The sequence below is a fragment of the Nesoenas mayeri genome (assembly GCF_963082525.1).
Source record: "Nesoenas mayeri genome assembly, chromosome: 5".
NCBI classification, from domain to species: domain Eukaryota; kingdom Metazoa; phylum Chordata; class Aves; order Columbiformes; family Columbidae; genus Nesoenas; species Nesoenas mayeri.
The window spans coordinates 64,918,809-64,945,809 of record NC_137548.1 but is presented as its reverse complement, the minus strand read 5'-3'; the positions used below and the strand labels follow the sequence as shown (position 1 = coordinate 64,945,809).

General features: G+C 38.1%; 1 protein-coding gene across 1 annotated transcript in view; it reads left to right on the top strand.

Annotated features, from left to right (window-relative positions):
- Positions 1–27,001, top strand: part of NELL1 (neural EGFL like 1) — a gene marked incomplete at both ends in the record, with an annotated part of 271,483 nt that overhangs the window by 100,416 nt on the left and 144,066 nt on the right. The gene's annotated exons all lie outside the window — the stretch shown is intronic.

Genomic DNA, 27,001 nt, shown 5'->3' with positions numbered 1-27,001 from the left:
CTTGAAATGAACTAATGAGTAACATGGAATAGAGAACTGTATCTCAGACTGCATGGGATCCTAATCAATATGAATTCCCCTGAGCTATTATCTATTTTGTGCTAGGTTCTCATTGATTTTATAAACATTTTAGCACTAGCCATAATCCCCTTTGAATATAAATCCTTCCTCGGTAGTTTCTCCTGTATTTTAATTAATTCTAAAATGACCGACTTGAGAAGTCTTCCTTTAATTTATCACTAAAATGGAGAAGTACTCCCAAGTTTTCTTTGCAGCGCTAATCTGACCCCTGTGAGATCAGCAGGTGTATTCTCAGAATTGGTGATGCTGAGAAAGCCTGAGACAGCCAAAAACTGGTAGAAAATCAGAATTCTTGAGCAAAAAGCAACCCATTCGTAGTGAGGTATTTTCTTGTTTTTAACTCATGTGAGTTGGGACAGTGTTCTTTCCTTCAAAAGAAAACACTTGAAGGGAGACTGAGATGATCCTTCTGGGACTGGAGCGTTGGGACATGGGCATTATACCCTCCTTCTAATTTAAAGATATAGGGGACATAAGCTGTCTATTCCATTTTAAATGGAATTAGTTGAATTTTTTTTTAAATCAATGGTTGGTGCAATTTCTTTGACTTAAGTCTTGGAGAAGAATATTTAAGTTGAAGAGATGATATTGAAAATGTTTTGTTGTGACATAAAATAAATATCCGACAACTAGCATAAAAGCTGGCACTGTTATTCCTTTATATATATACTTATATATATAGCAGTAGGAGGTATTTTGGCCCGTAGATAAACAGACTGTATCATCTGTTAAACTGTTTGGAGCTACAGGGGATAAACTGAGTTGGGGCTGTCTGAACTGCAGCAGTGTCAGATGCTATTCTTTGATATTCCCGAGCAGGGGTGCATTTAAACCCTAGGGGAGTTTTCTTTGAACATATGTCAGTTGTATGTCTTATCGTAGGCTGGTTTTATGTGGTGGGGCATATTGGATTCTTGCTTGGCTATATCAAGAAAAAAATGCTTCTTGAAAAAATGGAGAATATCTTTTTCTTGCAGTTATTCAACCAACAGCAGGACTGAACTGCTCTGTAATGTTTAGCTGAACTGCAGGAATAATGTGATGTTATGATAGGTATATAGACAGGAAATAACCTGTATATGTATATAAGTATATATACACCATAAAATATTAACTTGACCTGAATCAATGTGCTTGTAGTATACGACTGAAGTTCCAGCGTTTTGTTTTTTTGCTAGTTTTAGATTTAACCTTCCTTAAGAGATGCCATTGCAGTTTTAGGGTAGCTGTAGGATGCCATTGTAGTCTCGGGGTTTTTTCCTTCCACATAAGATGTATCAGTAAGTGTGTGTATGTATCACATGTCATGGGAAGATCTAAAGACAGAGGAGTTATTTATGCTTATAACTGCTTTAATTTCTATAGTGTCTGAAACATGTTTTTTGAGACAGGCTATCGCTGTGAGAGGTGTTATTCAGATGTACTATGAAAATAGGATTCATTTTCCAGGAGGCTTTCTAACCTAAGACAAGAGACCGTGTTTCAGGTGGGAGGAAAAAAGTATGTGGGAATGTGGTTTGAAGCTGAAATCCTAGAACAGCTTCCTTTTTCCTTAAGTAAAATCCTGCTTTTTTAAGTGAATAGTTTCTGCTTTAAAAGTTATTTTTGTAAACCTAAACATGCATTGAACCGTGGTGATGAAAGTAAGGCAGATACATCTCTGAGCAAGAAGTTGCAGTAAGTTCTTACTTCAACAAGAGCTGTCAGCCTCTACAACAGGTTTTGTCCTCAGATGAAGTCCATGGTGCCCAGCTTGAGACTGGATCTCAGCAAGGGTTTCCTCTCCACCCAACTTCGTGGGGCTGGCAGTTCCTCCAAGGTAGCAGTGGCTCATTTCCACCCCAGAGAGAGCTGCCGTGTGGCATTTACTGCCCCATGCCAAATATTGTCAGGACGTAACAACACAGAACCACAGACAGGTGGAAAGATGCAAAAATGTGCTTGGAATACACCTTTAGCTGAGTAATTTGTCAGGGCCTTTAGGTGTCGTGGAAAAGGATTATTCCTAGGAGGTTTTGAAGGGAGATGCTTGGGGTGGTGTTGTTAATGCAAAACTAATTTGAGTGCAATGTGAGAGAATCAGTGACTGTGCTTTTTTTTTAGTAATTGTCAAAGGTGGCTCTCATGCTTTGATTCTAGTTAGGAGTCAGTCTCTTGGCACCAAATGTGTGATTATAGGTAAACTTGGAAGAGTACGTGATAGCCCTTGAAAATGAAGACAAACATAGCAAAAGGCAAATCAGTCAAGTAAAGTATAGAGAAGGTACGATTAAATCTTTTGTTGAATCTGAATAATGTGAACTTGAACTCATACATTCACTTGCGTAGCTTCACGTGACAGAGCTGAAAGAGCTGCCAAGTGCTGTGTGGTACATCCTTTCATGTGGTGGTTCTCCCCTCTTGGCCGCTGGGGAAGAAGCTGGAGCTGAAAGCTGTTCCCTGTTACACTTCTGCTGGCTTTTCTGATACGAGAGGTAGCATTGATTTGAGCTGGGAGGACTTCTCTGCAGCACACCACCTTGATTTCTGTAGCATTTTGTAGGTTCTGGTGTTCAGCTCAGTAATCAGAACGCTAGTTAGCTTTGTTACTCATGAGATGGCTTGTGATAATTGTGTGCTGACACGACATTGTATGGATTAAGTATGACTTATTAAAAGCTTTAAAAGCTTTTTCCTGTGCATATCAAGCACTGTAGTGCAAGAGAAACACAGAACAGAGTCCTCAATAAACAGCAAGGCAGGGATTATCCTTGGGTTGTAGCTGTGAAGTATTGAACCAAATGTTACCTGAAGAGTTTAGATGAATTTTATCTTAAATGCAGTGTCTGTTCTCATCTTCGTCTGCACTTAGAAGCCAACTCTTTTAATATTTAACCATTCAGGTTGTCTTGAACAATGTGTGAATAGTGAGATGTAAGCAAGAGGCTGAATGTTGGTGCGTGATCCAATTGTAATGTTCTTCACAGTTTGTGTGTTGAGCATTTCCATTTAATGACTACAAGTATCTCACACCAAGTTTCACGTGTTTCCCTCCATCACCTTTCTTTTTTGCCCCTGTAAGAGAATGAGTGATGTTTATTCATTACCTCAAAGTCACTTTGCTGTGATGAGGAGCAATTTTGAAGGCTGTTAATAAACCAAATGTGAAGGTACCAGAAAAAGCGTTCTAAGCTTTGATTATGTGAATTGCTTATTTATGAAAAGAAGCCTCGTCCATAGCTGCATGCATACTCATACATATTTATACACTAGTGTATTTTAGATGGTAGCTGCATCGTACCTTTAGGCTGTTGTTTCGTCTGTTGTAATCATGTTGCAATAATTAAAACATGAGAGACACAAACAAACAAACAAAACCTTGTTTTAGTGTAAGAGAGCTTATGATGCCTGACAGATAGAAGTAATTAATTTTTGCATGAAAAGCATACAATGGGAATGCTGTCAAAACTGTGCACTAACCAAACTGTGTTGAGGAGGCACTAAGTACACTTGAACTGCATGGAACTTGCTGATACAGGACACATTGGGGTTTTCTTGTTTGTTCCTTTCCAGTATTTGTTTGTACGGAGAGGCTGCATTTGTCACATCTGAGCAAAGCCTAGTTACTCACCAGCTGCTTTCATTGCATTGTTTACCAAATTCTCATTTACTGCAAATGGTGTCTTTCCTTTCAAAAGGTGCCAGTCGTGTGTTTTTCGACATGTCTCATCAAGCTTGATGCAAACCCCAGGTTCTTGCTGCATGATTGACTTTTTTATTTGTTTGGATAGGTTGGCTATCTAGACTTCCCATCGTTTTTTATTCATTTTTAGAGGCACCTTGATTTTAGCTGAGATTTTTGAAAACTTGGATCCTGTGATCAGCATCTATTTTCTCTAAAACTTAGGCCAGTAGTTTTTCTCACTGGTCACAGGTCCTAGAACTAGAAATGAATAGTTAAACGTTCTGGTTTTAACTGTGCTCGCCGTACTGTCTATAGGTGGAAGGAGAATTGAAGAGCCATTTACCAGTGGTTTAAGCAGAATGAAATAGTTTCCCAAGCCTTTTATCATTATTTTTCCAATTGTCTGTGCATTGACAATAGTTTTCTAATGTCTCATTTTTCAAAGTTACTGAAAAGGCTTCCTAGTCTCTCCATGGGCTCCTTCAATTCCAGTTCCAGTGGAACCAGAGCTCAGTGTGGTCCAACAAAAGCAGCAGCTGATTGCCAGGGCCCAGCATTGTTGTGTTGCCTCATGTTGCCTCAGTCCCCTAAGTGATGGATCCCAAGAACGCGTCTCCCAGGGTACCTGGAGTCGCCTTCACAAAGCACTAATGACACAGCGACTTGCTGATTGCCACAGGGACAGCAGCAGTGCTCGCAACCAACAGATTAAAAAACCCAAATCTTTACTGTTTGCAAAGGAGATGAAAAAGAATAAATGATACGCTCTCATAAAACAAAACTATACTTAAGAGTATAATTGGCCACAGCAGACTTTTTTTTCCCTGACAAAAGGACTCACTCCATGAGCTGTCTGGCACGATTGAAAAACCTCAGCATGGCTCTTTTGAGTTAGTAAGGCAGAGTTGAATCAAGTTATCTAAGATGTATTATGACACTTCAAATGACAGTTATTTGCATGTCTCAGGTGACGGCCTGGGTCCTTGAATATTAGTTTGACTGAACTTAAAAGTCACATGAGATACTGCTTTTAAGATCAGCAAATGAGGTTTTCATGAACGTGCAATATATAGTTAAGAAACTACTATTTAAATCAGAACAGGGCTTCTCTACTGACAGTTTCCTGATGTGGCAGTTGGGCTGAAGTCATTCCCAGTTTTGTTATATGTTTCTTTCTCTCATCATCAGTGTGTTATTCTAGGGTTTTAAATATGTGGTCCAAAAAATCATACCAAAGTTTTTTAAGCTCCTCAGCTAAGCAATCTCTCTGGTTTTGTTTCTCCGTGGGATGAAAGGGCTCACAGCCCTCTTAGGACCAAACTTTTTCTATCCACTAAATGCTGTGGTATAGTCAAATAAGAATATGCCAAATGAGAAGGAGAAAACAGTTGAGTTTTTGTTGTGTACAAGTAGTGCACCAGTTACAGCATGTGATGAAAATGAGTGCAATGTAAAGAAAATGTGCAATTCTCATGTGAGAGGCCAGCTGTCAGATCTTTTCTTGTGTCTTCTCCATTGGCCTTACAAAGGAAATTTCGCTCTCTCGATACATCTTTTTATGAGCAAACATAAACCAGTTCCGACTCCACCACCAGATGGGTTTGCTCTGATTGTTGGGAGGGTGTCCAGAGAAAGGGCTGTGTGAATCCTCTGAAGTGGAGGGCTGACCTGGGCACTCAGTGTATCTGAAGGCATTTAATGGTTGGGCTGTTGCACAAAGGGAAGAAGCTGCTTCTTTCTCCTCTATTTGAGGAAAAAAAAGAAGTTGGTCACCTTTTGAAAGAGAGAGAGAGGATCAATCCCTAAAGACAGTTCAGCTCTTAATCTTCAATTTAAATCCTTAAAATCTCATGACTTTAATGGATGTTTTAAGTGCTTAAGTAGGAATTAGGAGCCTACACACTTTGGCCCATTGTGTCTATTTTATCAGGAAATTGTGAGGTGGAGGTCTCTCCCTGTTAAATGTAGTGCAGCCATTAAAGCTGGAGAAGAGCTGGGATTTGAGCTAAACCCTTGCAGTTATGTTGTTTGCGGTGGTGTTTGTTTGTGTGGTGTTTTGTGGCAAGTAGTAGTTATGTGGGAATTGTGACCTCTGAAATAGCAGTTGGGGCTCAAGGATTTGTTGCATCTGCCTCTATGTTATTTGACTAAATATTTTTAATATTTGCAAAGATTGTGAGCATATGAGATGAGCTGTTCTTAGTAACAGCCCAAGGAGTAAACTCTTGCAATAATTATTAAAAGATAGCACAGTGTAGCACTCCTCTTGGCCAGCTCAGCACAAAGAGCAAAATGTGGGTACTAGTTTAGGATAGTAAGTGTCTATATCCTTAAAAATGAGGAAACTAAGATGACGTGAGCCAAGCCTTTTCTGATGTTGTCTACTGACTCAATCACTCAATGCAGCCAAAAAAAATTAACAAGCATGTATATCAATAAATTCAATAGATGTGATTGATGTTTGTGCTTGTGTTAAGAGCTGGTGCACAGATAATTTTCTCCATGTGAAAGATGAACATAACTTGAGAATAGTCCTAGTTTAAGATCTTAAATTAGGTACACAGTGCAAGATTCCAACATTCTAAAAGTCACAGCATAATTTCTTGTAGAATTTGGTGTAACATTTGGATCAATATTAAGGGCAGGTAGGAGATCTCCAGATTATATTTGAGTGATGGATGATTTAGATGAATAATTGGTGATCAGTTGAAAGATTGGCCCTTTGCTTACCAGTTTAATTTTTGATGCCTCTAGTAACATCTTTGAAAAACTTGTAACCCATCATCTTTACTGATATTAGTGAAAGAAGAAAGTGATGGGAAATAATTATGTGAAGAACAGGTGCTTTCTGTGTGCAGTAGGTAAGGAAATGTCCCATGAAATACTTGGCTACTGTCCTTCATCTCTGGACTTAGTTTGTCATAAAAAGTGAAGCCTCACCTAGAAAATAAAAGAAGTATAAAGCCAGAAAACTAGCAATCTGTATCTATGGGTGTCCTGGCATTCCTTATCTGAAAAGGTGATATTTAAATTACATGCATTGACAGTATGGTTGCGGGTAGATGAATATTCTGATTGGTGGTATTAGAACCAACAAACAACAGAAAGTAGAAACTTCATGTTGAAATAGAAAACTCTGGAATGTGGTGTTTTGTTAGACAGAAAGAATTTTAATTTCATCAGACTTCTATAATATTCAGCTGGTTTATGGCTCATGCTTCATTTACTGTCTTCGTTAAAGGCTGAGTAACTTTATATCCTAACTTGAAAAAAATTCCAAAAGTCAAATTGAAAATTGTTTGGCTCAGACTATTTATAAGCTTGCTCATTTGTGTTCTTTTATACCCTTTGAGAACAGAATACTCCTTTTGTAATGCCAAGATTCAAAAGCTGGATTTTAAAGTGCTTATTCTTTACCACCTATGGAGATCCAAGGTCTCTTAGAAGTCCTTCCAGTTTTTCACAGATTATATGAAATAGAATAATTGAGCCAATTTCACAGCACAGAGTTCTTGTCTTTACCATGTTTTACCCATTAGAACAACGTTTAAGCAGAATCTATACCAATACCTAAAATTTTGTACCTATTCTCACAAATTAGCACCTACTTCACTGCTCAGGTGGCCTCACCTCCATAATGAGATCTGAGATTTGTCAAAATGCCAGTAGATGTTCCATCCGCACATCAAAGATCTCTCGGTGTTGAAGTCAGGTCCTGAGGAACTGAATACAGTTCCTCATAATTTCTTCTAATTATTACCTCAAGAGATGAGTTGTGGTTCTTCTTCAAAGGGAGTTTATAGAGAGAATTTTGTGTGGAAAGGAACACTGTCAGTATTTTATGTTATATAAACACACTGTCTTTTCAGGGCCATGCTGCTATTTCCTTTTTTTTGCTTGTCCTTTAGTATGTTCAGATTAAACTTCTAGGAGTTGTACAAGATTTCAGGACCTGATTGTATGATCATCCCGTTGAGGCTGGATATGCTCAGATGCACATGGAGCTGTGACAGTGAACAATAAAACTGATCAGCCTCACTTGCCGTTTCCTTCCTATATTTTTGTATCTCCACTTAACGCTTTTGCAGGAAGAACCAGGGCTCAAAGAGAGGAAACTGGTCTGAGAGGTTAGTATAGAACATTTTGCTTGCTCAGCAATGGTTTACCTTAAGAAAAACGATTCCTGACAGATACTTGCCTAATCTTGTCTTAAAAAACCTCTAGAGATGGAAACCCTACAGCTTCCACTTGGAAATCCATTCCTGTGCCTTGGTGCTCTTTACCATTAGAAGGTCTTTTCTAACACTTAATCTAAACTAAGCTGCAGTCTCAATCCTAATTCAATAGGATAGTTCAGAAAAGGAGAAAAATGAGTGTCTAGAGAGTCAGGGTTATATCTGAGGGTCCAATGAGTCCGGGTCATGTTGTTGCAAAATTAGGTAAGCACAATCATGAAAGAAATAACAAGTGTAATAAAGTTTTTGCTCCCCTCAGCATTGCAACACATCGCTTAAAGCATTTTCTACATATCAGATTTGGATTTACTGGAAAAAGTCCAAGGAAGAAGCGGATGTGAAACTAACATAGTTTTCACTGGAAGAGATGGTGATGTTCCGCTGTTGATGAGGACACATCATAGCAACCTTCAAATACATAAAATGCAGCTGCAAATAAGTATGAAATAGTCCTTTTTAACCCTTGTGTTTGATGTGGGATTTTTTGGTTTGTTTTTTTAGTTGTTTTGCTGTAAAAACAATCAGTGTCATTTTTTGCTACCACCCATTATGACCGTAGTTTATTGTTTCTGTGTAGGCGTAGCACCTTGCCCTTTTCAAATTGCATTCTTCTTTTAAAGAATTGTTTCTCCAGTTTGTCAAGGCATGTTCACCAACATTCTTGCAATTCCTGCCAAGTTAGCATTGTTGGCAATTTTTTTCTGTATAGTCTTTGTTTTGTTATCCAGGTGAAACCACTGAAAATATGAGTTAGGACAAACTGTCAGGAAACTGTGCTTAATAATACGGAGTTTGATTAGTAAAACAAATACAAGCTTCAGATTCTTTAAGAATACAATGTCACAAGAAATCCTTAGAGTCTTACCTGATCTGCTACTGTCTTGTAATAACTCTGGGGTCTTAAGTGACAAACGAAGGAGGAAAAGGGCTAAAATGTCACAGATTCCACCATGAATGAAATAACCACTGTGCCAGGACTTCCAGCGACTGTTCAGTCTCACCTCAAAATGTATTTTATATTGACTGCGTCCATTGCTGTGTAAATGCTCCAGGTGATCAGGGCATCCTTTGGGAGTGAGGGAGGTGGGATGTTCAGCCGTTGTATCTGAATCTTTGCTTCGGCGTCTGACTCCTGTGTCCCAGTTCAGTCAGCTAAGACAGCTTCGGTTCAGCTTTTAATCTTGCGAGTAGTCCCATTGAGTTAGCTGGAACTACTCAGGTGCTTAAAGTTGAAAACATGGTATAGTGAGTGCTTTGCCAGCCTGTGCCTTTGCACTTTGTGACTGTTTAACACTTTGAAGATTTTTCTGTTGAATGAAGATATTATCTTCAAAATTTTCAGCTTTGCGGGATCATGACTTTCTGAACTTCCAGCATTGGAAAACTTTACTACATGGAACTCTTAAATAGCTTGCACCTCCTGTTAACTACTCTAGTTCTTACTATAGAAACCTATTTTATAGTGGTGCAGAGAAAACTGGCGTCATCTTTATATGATGAAGCAACTGTATCTTGATTTACTTCCCTTGCGCTCTTTCAGTCATTGTCATATTTGTCACCAGCATTTTCACTCTTTAGATTCAACAAGTTTGCATCTGTGAGCACTTTGGAATTTAAAGCGTTGTGTCTAAGAGGAATTAAAGTAGATTAATTATAGATACTGTTGAAGGTGCTTAAAGATCCTTTGCATTTTGAAGCCTGACTGGACTGTCAGTCATGTCTGTCAGTCTTGGGGAAGCCCTTATGGCAGCTGGTTTGTATTGAGAGGTTCCCCACACTGCATTGTCAAAATCAAACATCTTAAATACAAGTAAGTGCTGTTTATTGTAGATGTCACTCACTTCTAATAATGTGTGAGGTACATAGCACAGTTGCAAATGAAACAGAAGTTGGGCTATGTGTGAAAAAAATTATCCTTGTTCAGAATGCCTGAAAAGCAGTTGATTTAAATATGGGGTTTTTTTGCACCAGTTCAATGTTCAATTTTGTGTGGCTTAAGCTTTTTCCATTTATAAATTAAATGAAAAATTCAAAGCATTGACAGATGCTTGATTCAAGAATTATGCGCTATAATAGAAAACTTTTTGTTTAATTATAGGTTTTTCAGACAGCGGTGAGAGAATCAGTCAACACATTAATTGTATATATTAATCAGCTTTCATGTTTGATACCTGTTAATAGCAAGTGTCTAATAGTGTAAAACTGTGGTTTTAAAGTAAGTCGAAGACCAAGGGGAAAAAAAGACCAAGAAATATTTTACCATTTATAAGTCAACGTTATTCCCCAATGCATGGTTAGAATAAATTATTGTTTCACTGTATCAGAACAAACAAACAAAAACCTCCTATAAAATGAAGTGGAAGGTGGGGATCACTTATAATATCTTGGGTTCGTGTTTGTTGTCTTTATTAATGGCATCAGCCTGCACAGTGATTCCAGGCAAGGCTTTAAAGTTAAGGTAAAAGAGGGAAAAAAGAAGCTTAAGAAAATGTTAGTATGACAATAAGTGAGTCTGCTAGAAACACAAAAGTTGAATGTCAGTCAGTGACATTCATAAATTGTGAGTTAAACGCACTGGAAGCTTCTCTGGTATCAGAAAAAGGAAGTAATTGGTGTCTGCCATTGTCAGTAGTATTATTTATCTTCAGTATTTTTTCCTTTTGTTGCTTGAGATGATCTGTGTAATTTCTTTCTCCTTTAGCCTTGAGAATGGAGAATAGAAGGCAAGCCAGAAAAGCAAGGGAAGGAAAGCTTTCCGAGAGTGATGCGTTTAAACCCTCTCCCCTCCTCCCCTGCCGGTGCTGGTATATAATAATATAATAATAAAAGTCTTCTAGAAATGGGAGTTGAGATAGAATGCACTCAAGGATAATGCATTCTATAAAGTTAGTCTTCAGAATAACATGAGTTTTGAATTGCTTTTTCTCAAAAGTTGACTTAATCACTCCGCGCAGTCTGCTGTAGAAAAGAGCTGATCTAAGGCATGTGCACTGTTGGTCAACTCAAAGTAAAAACCTCTATATCCAGTATTGTTATTTTTTTTCCCTTGCATCTCTTGATAATTAGATTGGGTTAGGCTATTTCTGGATATAGTCTTTTTAAATTGCAGAAATCAGTCTTGGTGAAGTGGCTTCCATTTTTCAATTAAAGCTACATTGTCAGCTCAGCATTGAGGCACATGTCCCCGCCTGGCTGTTTTAAGGAGTGTGAGCATCAGCACCTTGAGTAGAAACTGGTTTTGACCATTTATTTCATTGTGGCTCATTTTTACTCTGCTTTTGAAACTGAAATAGCATTTGGTATTACTGACTCATTTCCAAAAAGCATTGGGTTGTCCTACAGTTGTGCCATTCTAAACGAAATTAGGTGTGGAAGTGGAGAATGACTGGTATGCGTTTAAAGCATTCTGCTGTGCTGGGCTTAATATGGATGTTGTTGGGTAAAGAAAGCGAGTTGATGGGGGCCTGATTCTGGAGTTCATTGGCTCTGCAGTCACTAAAGTTACTCATCCTGTTTGAAAACTGCTTTTGTGTTGCACCTTTGCAAAATTATTTCATTTTGCAAGGGAAGGTGTTTTGTTTCTCAGGAGAACACGGTTCCCCAGGTATTACTGTGGTTGCCATGGCACTTTGCTAGCAAGAACCTCTTAAATACGTTACTACTGGCAAAGAAATGGTGTCTTTTTGATCGCTTTGACAGATGCTCGTTTTATAGGATATTCTACACTGAATGGTTTGATTTTAGAGATAAAATGTCCTTGTCTTCTGAAACATCATTGCTTTTGACTAAGTAAGTTTCTGAGTTAGCTTTGCCTTTTTTTCTCATTCTTTTTAAATTCAATAAATGTATAAACCTCCTGTCCCCTCTCCCCCAGTCTTCCTCTTTTATAGAAGCTGTTTTGATAACTGATAGGCAAGTGTGACTGAGCCAAGCTGGCTCTGCTTACATAATCTTACTGAGAAATGAATTTTCAGACATGTGATTTGCTTGTTGAGAATACCTGCTTTAATTCTGCCTGCAATCTGTCCTTTTTCCGTTGTTAACTTCTGGGATATCAAGCAGAAGAACAGCCCATGTGTGCACGCGTGCGCGTTCGTGTGTGTGGGGAGGGTGGGTGGGAGGATGTGTCAGCTACTTGCTGTTTAATAACCGAGTCTGTGTGGTTTTTTTCTTGTTATCTTCTGAGCTGTCTGAAAAAAAAAAAGTTGTTTTCTTCAGATGAGTCTTGGTTAATTTGTGTCTTAATAAGCATAGAAAAAGATGTAGCAATTTCTTCTGAAAATGAAGATATTTGTATTCTTCACACCTGAGCATCCACGGTAGTGGAATTAAAAGGAAAGGACTTAAGGCTTAAACTGTACCTTTTGGCACTTGTTCAGACAAGAAGTGCTGCTTAAACTGAATAGCTCCGGATTAGCACAGGAGGTGGTGTAGCCCAGGAACCTCTCTCTCTGTGATCCCTTGTTCCTGGGCTGCAGGGTTTTGGAAGCAGGAGGGAAGTGGTGAAGCACCTGCGGCAAATGGTGAGGGCTGTGCTGGCTCACACGTGGAAAGCTGGAGAAGCGGAATATTGTTACCGTGCGTTCTCCACATTTCTAGTCCACCTGCTCTGGGCGGGAAGGTGTTGGCATCTACTGCGAGAATGGATTTATTATGACATATAGCATAAGTTGAAGTCATAGTCAAGCCCTTAAGCGAGGTTTGATTTAGCTACTCACAGTTTTTTATGAAGGCTATAGTGAAACTTATTCAGAAGGTTATTCCAATCCTGTTCCGCAATATGAAAATAAAAGTGTAATTTAAAACAAATGACTTGCCAGACGTTGAATGCCTAGTGAGCTTGTGCCTAGTCCCTAGTGCAGAGGGTCATCAAATCAAATATTGTGGCTGAATTTTTGAAGTGCTTGGATAATTTTATGACCAATAGTAACATTTGTAGTTATGAAAGGTAAGATAAAGATCATCAGCTCTCACGCTTCAAGGCATAAGGTAATCACTGCAGTGTTACAGGAGGGATATTTCCCCGCTGAGCAGCATTACACAGTTGGTTATGTACATTATGAGCTGTGTTCCTTCCTTCGATCTAAACCATTAGCCAAAGAGGTGACTCTTGATGGGTGAACAGGTTACTAAGACAAATCTCATTTTAGCCATACAGGGGATATATGTTTCTATACGAAAGGATTTTGTTGCATCACATAATCCAAGCTGTTGCTTACAGGAATATTGCTTCATTAAAAAATCAAATAAAGGTGAGCTATTCCCAATTTTGGACTCAGTAACTCTTCTGCTGCTGTGAGATGCTTGCTGTTATTATATATATATGAATAATTCTTGTTTGCTTAGTTGGTGCTCTCTTCTGCCTTGCCCCAATTGGAGCCACCATCAGACCACAGTTGGCAAGTGTGGACTTTCTGATTTCACAGGAGTTGGCAGGTGGACACTTGGGCTCAAGAGTCAAAGCTGATCCTGACTGTGTCTGCAGTCAGTGCCAGGGTTGTCAGGCACCCCTGGCTCCTGCCCGAGGTCTTCTCTGCCCTGATGGATCAGACCCAGCTTCCACACGGCTATTTAATACTTCTACATTCTGTCCATGTTTAGAGCTAGCCACAAGAAGCTGAGCACAATAAGCATATATATATAGTAAAATATGATTATATATATACTCAGTCTTTGTTTAACTAAGCTGAAAGGGCCAAGGTTTCCTTGTTTCTTTTCATGGTTATTTTCCCGTTCTCATAATCACCTTAGAAACCATTTTCTGGACACATGCACAGGTTTTAGTTTGAACACAGGTGATCAGGAATCTCCACGCTATTTTGCGTGAGATCTGAGTAGTCTTTTTCTGAGTCAGCTGAAAATGTCTTACATGTCCCAGAAATTCATTAGACCTTTTTGCAGCTGCACCACATAGGTACCTTATAATCATTTTATCGACCAGCTTTCTTCTTTTCTATCTCTTACAACTGATGAACTTCCAGTCTAAAGGAGAAATCCTTGTCATTATTTTCTCTTGTCATGATGGTGCACTTTTTGCTTTTAAATTTCATTTCGTTCCATTTTCTTGCTCTGAAGGTCATCTTGTTCTTCCAGTGTGATGATCTTGTGTTCTTCCGTGCTGATAACTCTGTCATCTTTGCATTTCATAATCTAGTCCTTGAACTAAGGTTGCTAATGAATATATTAAGCAGGATGAATCCCAAGGGTGGTTCTTGAGAAACACTGTTAGTAAATTTCTCCATCTTCAGAACTGCTTTTTTTTTCAGTATCGACTCTATAAACAGCACCTCACACAGACAGTTTTTTTATCCGTATTGTAACATATTTTTACATTATTCCTCATTGTCTGCCTTTTAAATAATAAGTTCTTGTAGGACACTATCAGATGCTCAAGTTAAATCTAGATGTATTAGTTGCGCTTTACTGCCCTTCTCCAAGTAGTCAGATATCTTACTAAGAAAACACATTATTATTTTCAGGTGATCTACTAGTAATGAGAATATATTTCTTTTTATCGTACTTCAGGTATACCTCCATGCCCTCAATTACTGCCTCTTCCAAAGTCTGCAGCATTCAGTGTCAAAATGACGTGAATATGTGTTTATCGCTTCTCCTTCCTTGGAACGCAGGTCCTATGTTTAGTATTTCTCAGTGTTATTTTTGCTTTAGAAATGATGATCTGGGATGCACAAAGAGCAAAGTTTTCAAGTAAAGGTTTGTGAAACTAACTGATGTAATCGGACAGCTTTAGTTCCCATTGGTTTATAGGTTGCAGAAAAAAACTTGCCGTTGAATTTGTATTCTCATCTTCTGGTTCTTTGAGTGTGCTGGAAATACTCCTGTCCATTTGTCTTTATTCTTATGAGAAAAGAGGACATTTGCCCAGGTTTGTGGTTACACAGAGTTAACTTCTCCTTGAATCTGTATGAGAGTAAGAGAATCTATAACTAGTCATTCTCTTTATTTTCCTCATTCTCTTCTGCTTAAGTGAAAAAGAATATTTCACTGTTTATTCTATTTTCCTTTGAAAGATTGAGCTCAATCACTGTTTTTACTATGTGGCTAACGTAGGAGACATGGCTTATCTTGTTAATAAATCTGTCTTTTCCCATCCGTGTAAGTTTTTTGCTTACTCCTGATATCTTCTTTGAAGTGTTTTTCATCCTTGCTGTGTTTTTCTCACTTCCACTCCAAATACTTTCAGCCTTTTAATAAGGTTATTTCTCTGTATTTTTGAGCTCCGTGCAGTCCAATCAGTTGTGTTAACTTTCTTAGAGTTAGCCCTGTTAAAACCCAAACCTTCTTTGTAGACTTATTTTTATATATCCATTACGTATCATTGAACTCATCAAAAGATGAGTCAGTACACAATCATCTGATCAATTTCTTTCTTTAGCCAGCTTTTCTATAGGTTTATTGCAGCTTTTAAATTCTTCACCCCTGATGTGGTCTCCAGTGGGGCTCAGCGGTAATTAGAGGTAAAGAACAAACCTGAAGACTTCACATTGTGGCTTTAAAAATTGCAAACTGCCACCAAAAAAATACTTAAAAGATGATGACTGAGGCTCTGAGCAAACTGATCTGGTTGGAGATGACCTTGCTCATTGCAGGGGGATTGGAGTAGATGACCTTTGAAAGTCCCTTCCAACCCAAACTGCTCCATGATGTTTTCAGTCTATTCTTACCTTTTGATTTACTCTCAGTCAATAGGTTGTGATGATAGGATTATTTCCATCTTCCTGGACATGTGTAGTTTTCTGTTTTCTACTCTTAATTTCTGGAGATTGATAAATATCTGAAGTTATATCTTTTAATAAGGTATTTTATTTGATTTACAACTATCTTCATTTTAGTTTCAGATTTATAACTGTAGTTAATCAAATTCCGTTGCACCTTAATTCACTTTGAAATGGTTTTTTGGTAATGAGATTATGAATTTTTAAAATTTGGGGATTCAGAAGAACCTCTGTTTGACCCACCTGTAGTTTTAAAGGAAAACATTATCTGGATAGTGAGCATACTTCTTAGTACTAAAACATAATTAAAAATGAGATAACGTGAAGTGAGAACACGTGGTATACAGACTTATTTTATGTAATGTTATGAGCAGAAAAAAGTATAATGGGGTCTTTCCATATAATTATTGTATCCACAATCAAATTATTTCACTTGTTGCTACAATTCTCTTCTGTGGGAGGCCATGGCTGGTCAGAGTGTAAGAGCTCTATGGCTATGCAGCATTGTTCTGTTTGTTTCCTATTGCAAAACATGCCAAACCTCAGTAAAATCCCAGTTTGAAAATTATGCATAATATGACAATAGAGGTATAGCAAAAGCTAAAAAACCCATTGGGTTTTATTAACCTTTGAATTAGTGGCCAAAGAAAGCTCATTCCCAGAACCAGAACAGCTCTTTTTCACATGAGGCAGGTGTTACCTACTGGTCATTCAACTTATTGTGTAATTCAAGATTCATTCTACCCATTTTTCTGGAGATTTTCCATCTAAATTCTGACCCAGACTTTCCTGATAACTTCATAAGCATATGTGCAAAGGCTTTTTCTATGTAAATTTGTCATAGTCTTTCTACTTAAATCATATTTTGAAGACTGAGTGACAAACTCTACATCTTAAAACATATTTATAAACAAACAACAGGAGAAAGTGTTCAAGAGGAATATCTGGACACAACAATTGCTCAGGTGTCCCAGATTTGGCCTGCTCAAGGGAAATTAAACACTGGGATTTTAGGTGTTTGATTTATAGAATGTCTTACATTTTTAAGCAATGTTCATATCAATAAATTAGACTAGAAAGAGCTAATATAGGGGCAAGATTGACTTTGCAGACAGGCTCAGGTTGAAGGGAAGAAAGGGACAATTCAAAATTAATGAAAGACTGTCTTTAAGATAATTCATTGTCAAAATTAGTGAAAAGCATTAATGTAGCAAACAATGTGATGCCCAGGATGGAGGGATCAGAGAGCCTAGAATGCTGGAGGGAGCATGTGGGCTCCATAACAACAAAAAAACCTCTACTCTTGGGAGAGAAATAAGGAATAACAACTAAAATGTGACCTGAATAATATGTGCTTTTAAAAGGTTATAATTCCCAGTTCTTCTAGTACTGGAGGTTATACACATTTTTAGTATTAGAACTACTTTTGTTTACTTATATAAAGCCAGTTGTGACTCCTTAGGTTTGTATGGGCATTAATATATCTGAAATAGGTGTCAAGAAATGTATATTATTACTCTTAAAAGTTATTCTGCAGAATCAATAGCAAATGTTCCAGCTTTTTATAGAGTAATTAACAAGTATTAAGATGTTAAGAAATGTATGGAAATTGGATGAAGAATTGCAAATAGTTTGGGAGTGTTTTAAAACAAACAAAATCCCAAGAGAGTCAACTCACCACCCCAGAGAGGAAAACATTTGGTTATTGTCTCTGTTGTCTCTATTTCTGCTTCTCCAAACTGTGGTTGGGATGGTCTCCTGGTGGGATTGACCCTTGTTCAAACCTCTCTGCATCCTCTTGTGTACGTGGTGCTTGTTCCCTTGTGAGACTGAAAGATGTTATTTCAGAAATGTCATGCTCTCCAAAAAGTTGTTTATTTGTATTACTGAGCTCAGCTTTCTTAATTTGTTCCAAATCCATGAACGATTTCTGGTAAGCCCAAACTCTATTTTTGACATGTGACCCATTTACTAAAAATAAAAATAAGTAACCCAGCTCTGCTAAATACCTCCCCAAAACCCAATAAATAGTTTCTAGTACTGGACTTCTTTGCTCTTTTCGATTTGTGAGAGATTAATTCAGGTTCTGTGAACTGAGTGTTCCTGAAAAGCTGCCTATTCTGCATCCCCCATACAGAAAGTCGTTTTTATCCCCTGCATGTTCTTGTACCAGATTTGTCTGCTCCCATTCCTCAGGGAGAAACTCCAGGTTGTGTCTGTGATCTTTGGAAAGCTGTCTAAAATATTTAGGAGTAAATGCCTGACAATCTCTCTGTACCTAACAGCACAAACTGGGAATATCAGTTTGGTAGAGAATAAATATTAGACTTTTAAATTGTGTGTATTTAGTATGTACACTTTTTTTTAATGAGTGTTTTTGGCATAACTAGCTGGTGAGGAGGAATACGTCTAGTATAATGATCATTTCACACTTGCCACAGCTATAACAACACATGCTACAGTATACTGTGAACCTTACAACCCCTGAAAAAAGCAATGGAAATACACAGAAAAATTAAGCAAGATATTGCTACTCCCTTGCAGTCTGTATCACTGTAATATGTGAATAGTGGCACTTATTTAAAAAAAAATGCAGCCTGATTAAGATCCAAGAGTAAATCTGCATTATAAACACACATGGCTATCATCTCAAAAATGGGAGAACTTGCCAGCTGTGAAGAGAAAAATCATCCCCCCATCAGCATTTGTGCACTGAGAAAAGCACTAACAGCAGTGAGGGAGCGGGAAGGACTGGACAGTGGTGAATATTTTAGTCTTGACCTCCCTCTTTTTCTACAAAATGAGCAGGTTTTTTCTTTCAGAGGCTTAAGGGGAAAATGGCATCTGAACACTGAAGCAAATATACTTTACCAAAGGACTGTTCATTGTGTGAGAAATAGTTTCACAGTGTAAAAACCATTCATTGATGTGCTCGGAGAAATTGTCACTTCCTCTGAGAGATCACAGGTAGAGAGATCGCTCTCTTTGAGCTCCACGTTTGAGACACAGGGATGATGACAAGAGCTCAAAAACTGCTTTTACAATCCATGTTGGTAGGGTAGGCTGTTGTCAGAAATCAGGGAAGACTTAGGAACTGATTTCTGAAGTGACTATATGTGTAGGTTGCCTTTTCTCTCTCTCACAAATTTGGAAGAAGCCTAATTTCCTCCTGAATTGCATAAGGCACCATGTTGACTTGGGCTATTCCTGGTGGTTTGTGTCCAAAGGAATCCGATGGTCTGCAGCCTCCTCCATTGTGACCCCAGTGCTCTTCAATGCTGGGAAGACAATGAGGCTGATGAGGTGAGGAATGAGAAATGGCAGATACGACCATGTTCCTCCTCTCCTTTCAGCTGAACACAACATCACAGCCAACTTCTGCTTGCTGAAACCCATTGAGTCAGGACTCAGCCTGTTACCACATGTCTGGTAGTCTAGGTGTCCTGTCAAATCCATATCTAGGAGACCTTCTCCTGTGTGATTTACAGAAGTCTTTTGCACAAAAAAACTTGGTTACAATTTGCCAGGCTGAAATGAATTGAAGTGGGATATGATCCTGTGTCTCTGCACTGCGGTGGTCAACCTAGGAAACAATGGCAGACTAATTGACAGCTCTTCTGTTTCCTGTGGGAATGTGGTTGTTGACTCATGTGTTTTTGTTATGACATTGTCGTCTTATGTTCACTTCTTTTTTTTTGTGGTACGTCTTTGCTGTTTGTGGCAAACAGTAGGCTCATAGCAGAGAACCAAATAATCTTTGAATTGTGGAATTTTTCTCTCTAACAATGCAGTGAGATGATTTTACGTTTAATAGATACAACTAAGACATCCAAACCCAGACTGTGGACATCAGGACTTTCCTTTTTCTGTATAATGCACTGTAGAGGATAGATGTCCAGATACGCTGTCATGCTTGGCATGCTGGCACCTATAGTTCGATGGATAGTCTAGTCCAACTGGATGGAGAACCTCTCTCTTTCTGAAGGACATCATAGCGTAGGTCTCCAGCCATCTGTGTAGCCTTGTTTTTGAGTTCAGAAATGTGTCTTCTGTGATTTATGGCTAATTCAGAAGTCTAGCAGTCAGACTCCCTATTGTTTTAAGCCATAATATGTATTTCTTCATACTGTGCATCAGCTTTCATCAGTAGCTATTGTCAAGCTAACTCCTTTGTGTCTTCAGGATGTTTGGGCCTTTTGGGTTAATTATAAGACATCAACTCTCAGTATTTATATATGTGGACAGCAGATAAAATGGCAGGTTAAAGTAAGATTGATAAATTGCAGCGCTGCAAAAATATAAACTGGTGAGATTTGTACTTAAAAATAGGAACAATTTTCCCATCAGAGAAAACAGTAAGAAATCTTAAAAAAAAAGATAAAAAAGGAGCAGAAGTTGAGATAATGGAGAGCTGTTGTAAGTAGGGGAGGAATTTATTTTTCTAAGGTAGTAATAACTTGGCTATACCTAAGGGAAATTTGCTAAGGATTATGATTCACGTTGGTCACCTCAGAAACAAGCTATTCATCTGTCAGTAGATATTTGAATTATTAGTCAAATATTTTATTATTATATCAACAACATCACTAATCAGATGTTTTAATACGTGATACTAAAACAAATTAATTTACTGACATAGAACCAAATAGGGATTTTAGCATATGAGTGCTAATACCCTGGATATGCTGTTAGTATTTATTAGCCAAGTCTTAAAAACTCCCTGTGACTGAATGAAGATGAATGCTTTGAATTTTTATCTCCTCCGTGTTAGCGCTTATCTTTTGTTACTGATTCCTGAACAAATTGCAGTGTGTGATGTCCCTTTAATTATGTGCCCGTGCTTAGATGCCTAGATAGAGAGTTTAAGGCTTTAAAGTGTGAAAAGATGCCTTTATTTAAGATGAATACAGCATGCACAGGGAACAGAGCCCTTCCTGCATCTGCTGGAGGAACTGAAGATTGGTTTAATTCACATATATATGAATATGTGTGTATACCTCGATTTTTTAAAATACTACAGACATCAGCTGTCTGTTGTTTTTTATCAGCTGAAGCTCTGACGTGCAGATATTGTGCAGCTCATGAGCTGAGTCTTGTCCTTGAGCCAAAGAGAACATTGTCTACCCATCATCCTTGGGGTGCTGTGTCTTCCTAGGGTTTTAAATACTAGTGGATTTATGGGGGATTTATCAGAGTAGGAGAATCTAGTACCTATTTGGAAAACAGCAAGATATGTATAGCTTAGAATCAGTGCAAATTATATGCTCTGTAATTGTCTCTATAAGAAATTCATATTGGTCTTTGGTTAGAAGGTCTTCATGCCACTCTGCAAACCTCAAAATAATGAAACCCCAGTGATTTCACTATTCCTGTGTAATTTTTTTCATTCGTATTTTCTCTAAAACTGTTTTAATAGAATCTGGTTCTGGGATAATTTCCCAAGGTCAAAGCAGCACATGATTTTCCCCTTCCAAAATCTTTGTGAAGATTCAGAAGCAGAGTTCAGAGCATGTGTCACGTTGAGGCAAATGGCATGTACAGTTAGATAATTTAAAATTAATAAATAGAAAGCTATTCAGAAAGGACTGTAAAAATGATGAAGGGCTTGCAGGAGCTGATTTATGAGGCAAGACCAGAAGTTAGATATGTATAGCTAGGTTGAAGGGACAGAATGAACATAACTGGCTTCAAATATGTGCATGAACAGTCAGACAGCAGCTTTTTGTGAATTCAGGATTATGGACTAGACAAAATAAGTGTTTTAGGGCTACCAAGATAAAGAGAAGATGGAATTAAGGAACAGAGTTGTTAGGATTTCTGAAAAATTGGAAGGTAAATAGAAACTGATTGTTAAGAAGAAATTTCTATATGTATTCAGCTTTGTTAGACCATAGGATTGATCGTTCTATTGTGTCAACAGATTATTTCCCTCATTTATATTTGGTTTTGTGGAAGTGCTACAGGAGGATGAGAAGCTGGAGAAAGTTGGATGATTCTAAGAGAAAAAGTCTTTTTTTATCTTGAATATCATTTTTTTGTGAGAAAGGAGCATGTGTCCTGGGTACAGATCTTATTATTGCGCATTACTAATTTTTTTCTTGATGCTTATTGTACCCAGAAATACAGATGCAGGCTTAGATACAGTAGTCACACCTTTCCTTAGATTTAATAGAATGTCAAGTGAATTGCCTCAAAAAGCCTGGCAGTTGTGTTAAATGATGGTTTTATGACTCAATGGAGTTTCAGTACATCACTCACCTTAATGAAAAACAATGACTAACTAATTAAAATTGCATCTATTGGCTGTTAAAATTACAGTTATTAGCATCATTCTTACAGGACTTGAGTGGAAACTTGAAAAATCTTGATTTAGTCATTCCCTCTTAAATGGGTCTCTGATTCTTCATTCTTTAGTACTCAAGAGATACCAAACATGGAGTTATAATTGCTTAAATTACTTTTTCACAGGCTAAAGGAAATAAAATTCTTAGTTTAAAATGATAAGTAAATGAAGTGGGTTGACATTGGTGGCTGCCAGGTGCTCACTAAGCTGCTCTATCACTGCCTCTCCTCAATGGGATGAGAGGGAGAAAATACAATGAAAAGCTCGTGCGGGGAGATAAGGACAGAGAGATCACTCAGCAATTGCAATTGAGCAGAACAGACTTGACTTGAGGAACAGACTGAGCAGAACAGACCTGACTTGAGGAAATGAAATTTATTGCCAATCCAATCACAGTAAGATGATGAGAAATAAGAACAAGTCTGAGAAACACCTTCTCCCCACCCCTCCCTTCTTCCTAGGCTCAACTTCATTCCCTGTTCTTCTACCTCCTTGCCCTGAGCGAGGCATTAGTTACAAATAATGTGGAATGAACGATGAAAATGGGCCAGAATTTTGCTTCTTAATAGAGATGGTGAAAATACATTTTAGATATCTATAGAGGTCTCCCTCCTTATAGCGATAGTAGAAGCTCATATTGTTTTCATAATGGTTATCTCCAGGGCCAAAAAACACGAAGCTTTCACCAGCAGCAATCTACGAGTCACCGTTTTGCTTTTAAATAAAACTTAATCTACCTTAAAAAAATCAAGACAGAGAACAGCGATTGAAACCCATGATGTTGGTTCAACTCTCCTGTTCTTTATCCTCATTCAGTGTGAGATCTTTGTTGACTCACCTCCCACTGTAGTGCACACATACATGTATACACACACACAGACCTATACACACACTCTTCAGTAGGTTCGTTAAAATCAAATCCCATTGAACTCTTAATGTCGTGAATTTTCACAAGGATTATTTCAACCTGATTCCCGCTGCTCTACAGTCCTGTATTTCACAGTGGATTTTGCTGAGTTTTGAGAGGATTGCTTATAGGCACTAAAAGCATGTCTGGTCATGCTCAAACTGGGACTTATTGCTGATAACCTGCTCCGAAATGTATATAAAAGTGCTGGTAATAAAATAGTAATTTAGTATCACAAATAACAACTTAATACTGCCCCCGTTCCTGACCTCCGCTCCCAACAGTCAGGGTGCTGTGTACCACAAATTAAAGTCCTGCTTCTGGAAGGCTCTCCGAAAGCTTGTTTGTGGTACGGCTCTTTGTGGGATGACACGTGCCCTATCAAGAGCTTTTGTTAAAATATCAACCAAACAGCCATACCCACAGTTAGTTTTCATGATTGGGGAGGTGTGGGTCAGCATCTCCCTTCTTCCTCCGTTCGTTGTGCGCTGACTTGGTGGAATTTGAGGGAATCTGTGTGAATGAATTCCTCAGTAGCTGGCACTGGTAAAGGAAATGAGAGTAAAGACATCATTGTCTCACTATGATGACAGTGGATATAGTAATTCGGATGCAGAGTTGTTAGAGATGAAATAGTCAGGACCTGAGTGTCCCAATTTCTTTTAACTGCAGCTAAACTTTGACTATGTTATCAAAGGGGAAAGCACTAAATCACTGGTTCAATTTCATAGCCAAAAGCAAAGCAATTAAAATAAAATTTCCTCCTAAGTGTTGAGGCAGGAATTAGAGTGGCAGGTAAAGAATATTTTTATGATCTTCTGTTGGATTCTCCCCCGACCCCTTTTATTGTTCCTGTTGCTTAGATCACCTCAGGTTATGCCTAAGGAATACAATACTGTTGCAATCTCCAAACCAGAAATACCTCTCTCGGTAACTAGTGCTATAAATCACACCCGATTACCATATTTGCTCAGATCAAAAATGCATCTTGCACTTTTCAGTTATGTCAATTAAGGTTACGTTTATAGGGAAAAATATTTATAGTATATAAAATTAGGCATGTTTCTTCTGCTGATGTTTGTGTGTGTATTTAGTTTTACATTATTGATTAAATTAAATTTAAAAGGGCACAAACAATATGACTAGATTGTGTTGCAAGGATGCAGAACAAAGCAAGGTGTTTAGCATGGCTTAGAGGGATACTAGGAAAAGAACTGCTTCTCAATGATTTGTAATTTTCTTATGTAAGATATTTGTCTCTAACCCTCTGTGGAACCTGGTTAACAGGGAACAGTCTGGACCCAGGAAAATAAAATGAGTAAATCCTCTATTATATAAAACCACCTGGTTTGGGTGGCGTGGCCTTGACTTAGCGATGGTGACAGGTCTGCCACTTTAAGTTTAGTGTTTCCACATGGAGTTTTGAGCAGAGTTACACAGAGGAACAAGATGTGATGGAAACAGATGAATAATGAATGCTTGAAAAGATGTTAAGAGACAACATTTAGGAAAATGCAAATAGAGCTGTGAAGGCCATAAATGGAGAAGAGGGCACAGTGAGTGTTTACCAGCATGGGACAATATTTTTCCATTACCTGTGTGCTGCTTTGCACTGCAGAAATTCAGTATGAAAGTGGTGGAGCATTAATTTTGCATGGTTTTTTTGCTACTAACATATCACATCTCGTTTATTATAATAATATATACATTAAAATGAATTATAAAATGAAAGACCAGTACTTTTCCAGGAACTGTAAGTTTTTTTTAGACGTGGTAACGACACCACCCCCTAAAAAAAACCCCAAACCCGTACAGTTTGCATTAGCATTTAATTTTTCAGAGAGATAGTGTCCTTCTAAATGCCACAGTAAAAGGTTGCTGTGGGCACAGGAATTCTAGATCAATTAAATGGGTAGCCTTCTACAATTTATCATTTGAAGATAGCATCTATGTGGATTTAAAAGAGTAAGCCAGTCAATATTGCAGGACACAGATAGGAGACAAACTGGGTGAGAGTATTAGGGATAAAAATAGACCAGTGAAGCAAAAATTTGGGACAGTGCTACAAGACAAGCGTGAATGGAACCAGGTATTTAATGTAATTGCTCTTGGTGTAGCAGCGTGAAGAAATAATTGTTCATTTTCATACAGTAATCCATTGTTCCCCCTTAGCCATTTGTAAAATCAGATAAAAGGGATTGCAAAGGTAAGGTGAGGTATCAGCTGAATGAAAATGGATATAGTTATTTCAATGTGTCATAATGCTTGGCTAATGTAAGTGAATGGAAGATTAGAGAAAAAAACACTCCTCTCTCCCCTTCCCTTCTTCCCTCCCCATATAAGCATCTACTAGTATCTCTATGAATGTCTGGTAAGATTAAAAATTAATGATAAAAAAAAGGAGGTGAATCTATCACACAAATCTGACATTCCTTTTCCACCAACAGTATTTACTTCATCAGCGCTTACTGAGATCCAAAGGGGAATTTCTTTCATAACTGAAATGAAAGCCAAGGCAAGCAGAGCTTTGGGAGCAGATTGATATGATCAGTAAACTAGAGGCAATCTTTTTTAAGGAACAGAGCTAGTTTTGTAAGAATGAGGTGATTATATTGCTTTGTTTTCTAATGGGCTGTAATGTATTTAGGAGCAGTAGTAGCATAGCCCTTTATTTGACGTAGACTTATGTAATGGTAACTCTTACAGCCAAATGAAGTAGTTAGACTTAGAACGGAATATTGTGCATTAAGAGCCTTTGAAGAAGAAAAATGGGTGGAAGAGTGGTACTAAATACTAAGGGAGAGTAGTCCAGTTAGATTTATTACATATAACTCTTCCTTCTCCTGTCCTCGTAGTAATTTCTTGAGCTTTATGTCATGCGTTCTAGCCCGTGACATAAAGTAGTTAACTCTCTGTGTCCTGAATAGGTAAATAGTAATGCACTGATGAGCACCGTTTATGTAAGGGAATAGACTTTTCAGATACATTTTTGTTGATCTGTACAGATTCATTGGAGGAGCCAATCAGACCCTTGTAATCATGCTCAGGGTCTTCGCAATGGAGAACAGTGTCAAACTGCTGATTCCAAACTTTGGACCCCATAGTTGCCCGGAGATGTGCTGTGTTGACAGACTGCGACAGTATAGCTCTCGATTCATGGTTTGGTTTATCAAATCATCTTTGGTGGCAAGAATTTGTCCTTCATATGCCTTGGGACAAGCCTAATTTTTTCACCATCTTCTCCTCAACAGCTACAAGATTTTCCGAACATCTCCCGCTTTAGGGAAAGATATATAGGATGCCTAGGGAGGAATGTCGTCATTTTTGTTCAGTCTGTTGCCTGCCGAAGAGCCAGTGGCTTTTCACGTTCAGTGTACTGTTTCATTTCTGATTAACTGCCAAATGTGATTACTGTGGTGAAGTCAAGCAATATTTTCTTTATTGGGATGCTTGCCATACCCATGCAGGCATTTATTACATTTACAAGGATGAACCTTGGGTACCCCAACATTTTAGTTATCACATCTGTAGGAATTTTTATTAATTCCAAAATTAGCATTGGGAGTGAAATGTCACAAAACTTCCATTCTGAGAAAGGTAGCATGTACAAATACGATTATTTCCTACCTTTGAATAATGGGTGATGGATGGATGAAACATTCCATTTCTAAAAAAGTAATAAAAAAGAACAGTTAACAGTTTTTGAGCGGGTTTTGAGATAAAACTAATATTGAAAACCACGCTAATGCCATCATGGGATTCACAACCACATGGGCTTATTTCTGATTTCCCATTTTTATAAGAGAAATTTACAAAATGCATCATATTTGAATTGCATGCTTTTTCTGAGTTTATCTTATATCTTTCTCTGAATTTGCCTCTTATCTACCGTGGTATCCTTGGTAATATTGCCAAGAATATTACTCTAACCATAGAGAGAGGCAGCACAGATCCCAGCTGGGTCATTACACCGGCCTGTTCTTGAGTGATGCAGCGATAGTTCTGTAACCCATGAAATCCCCTGGATACTCTGAA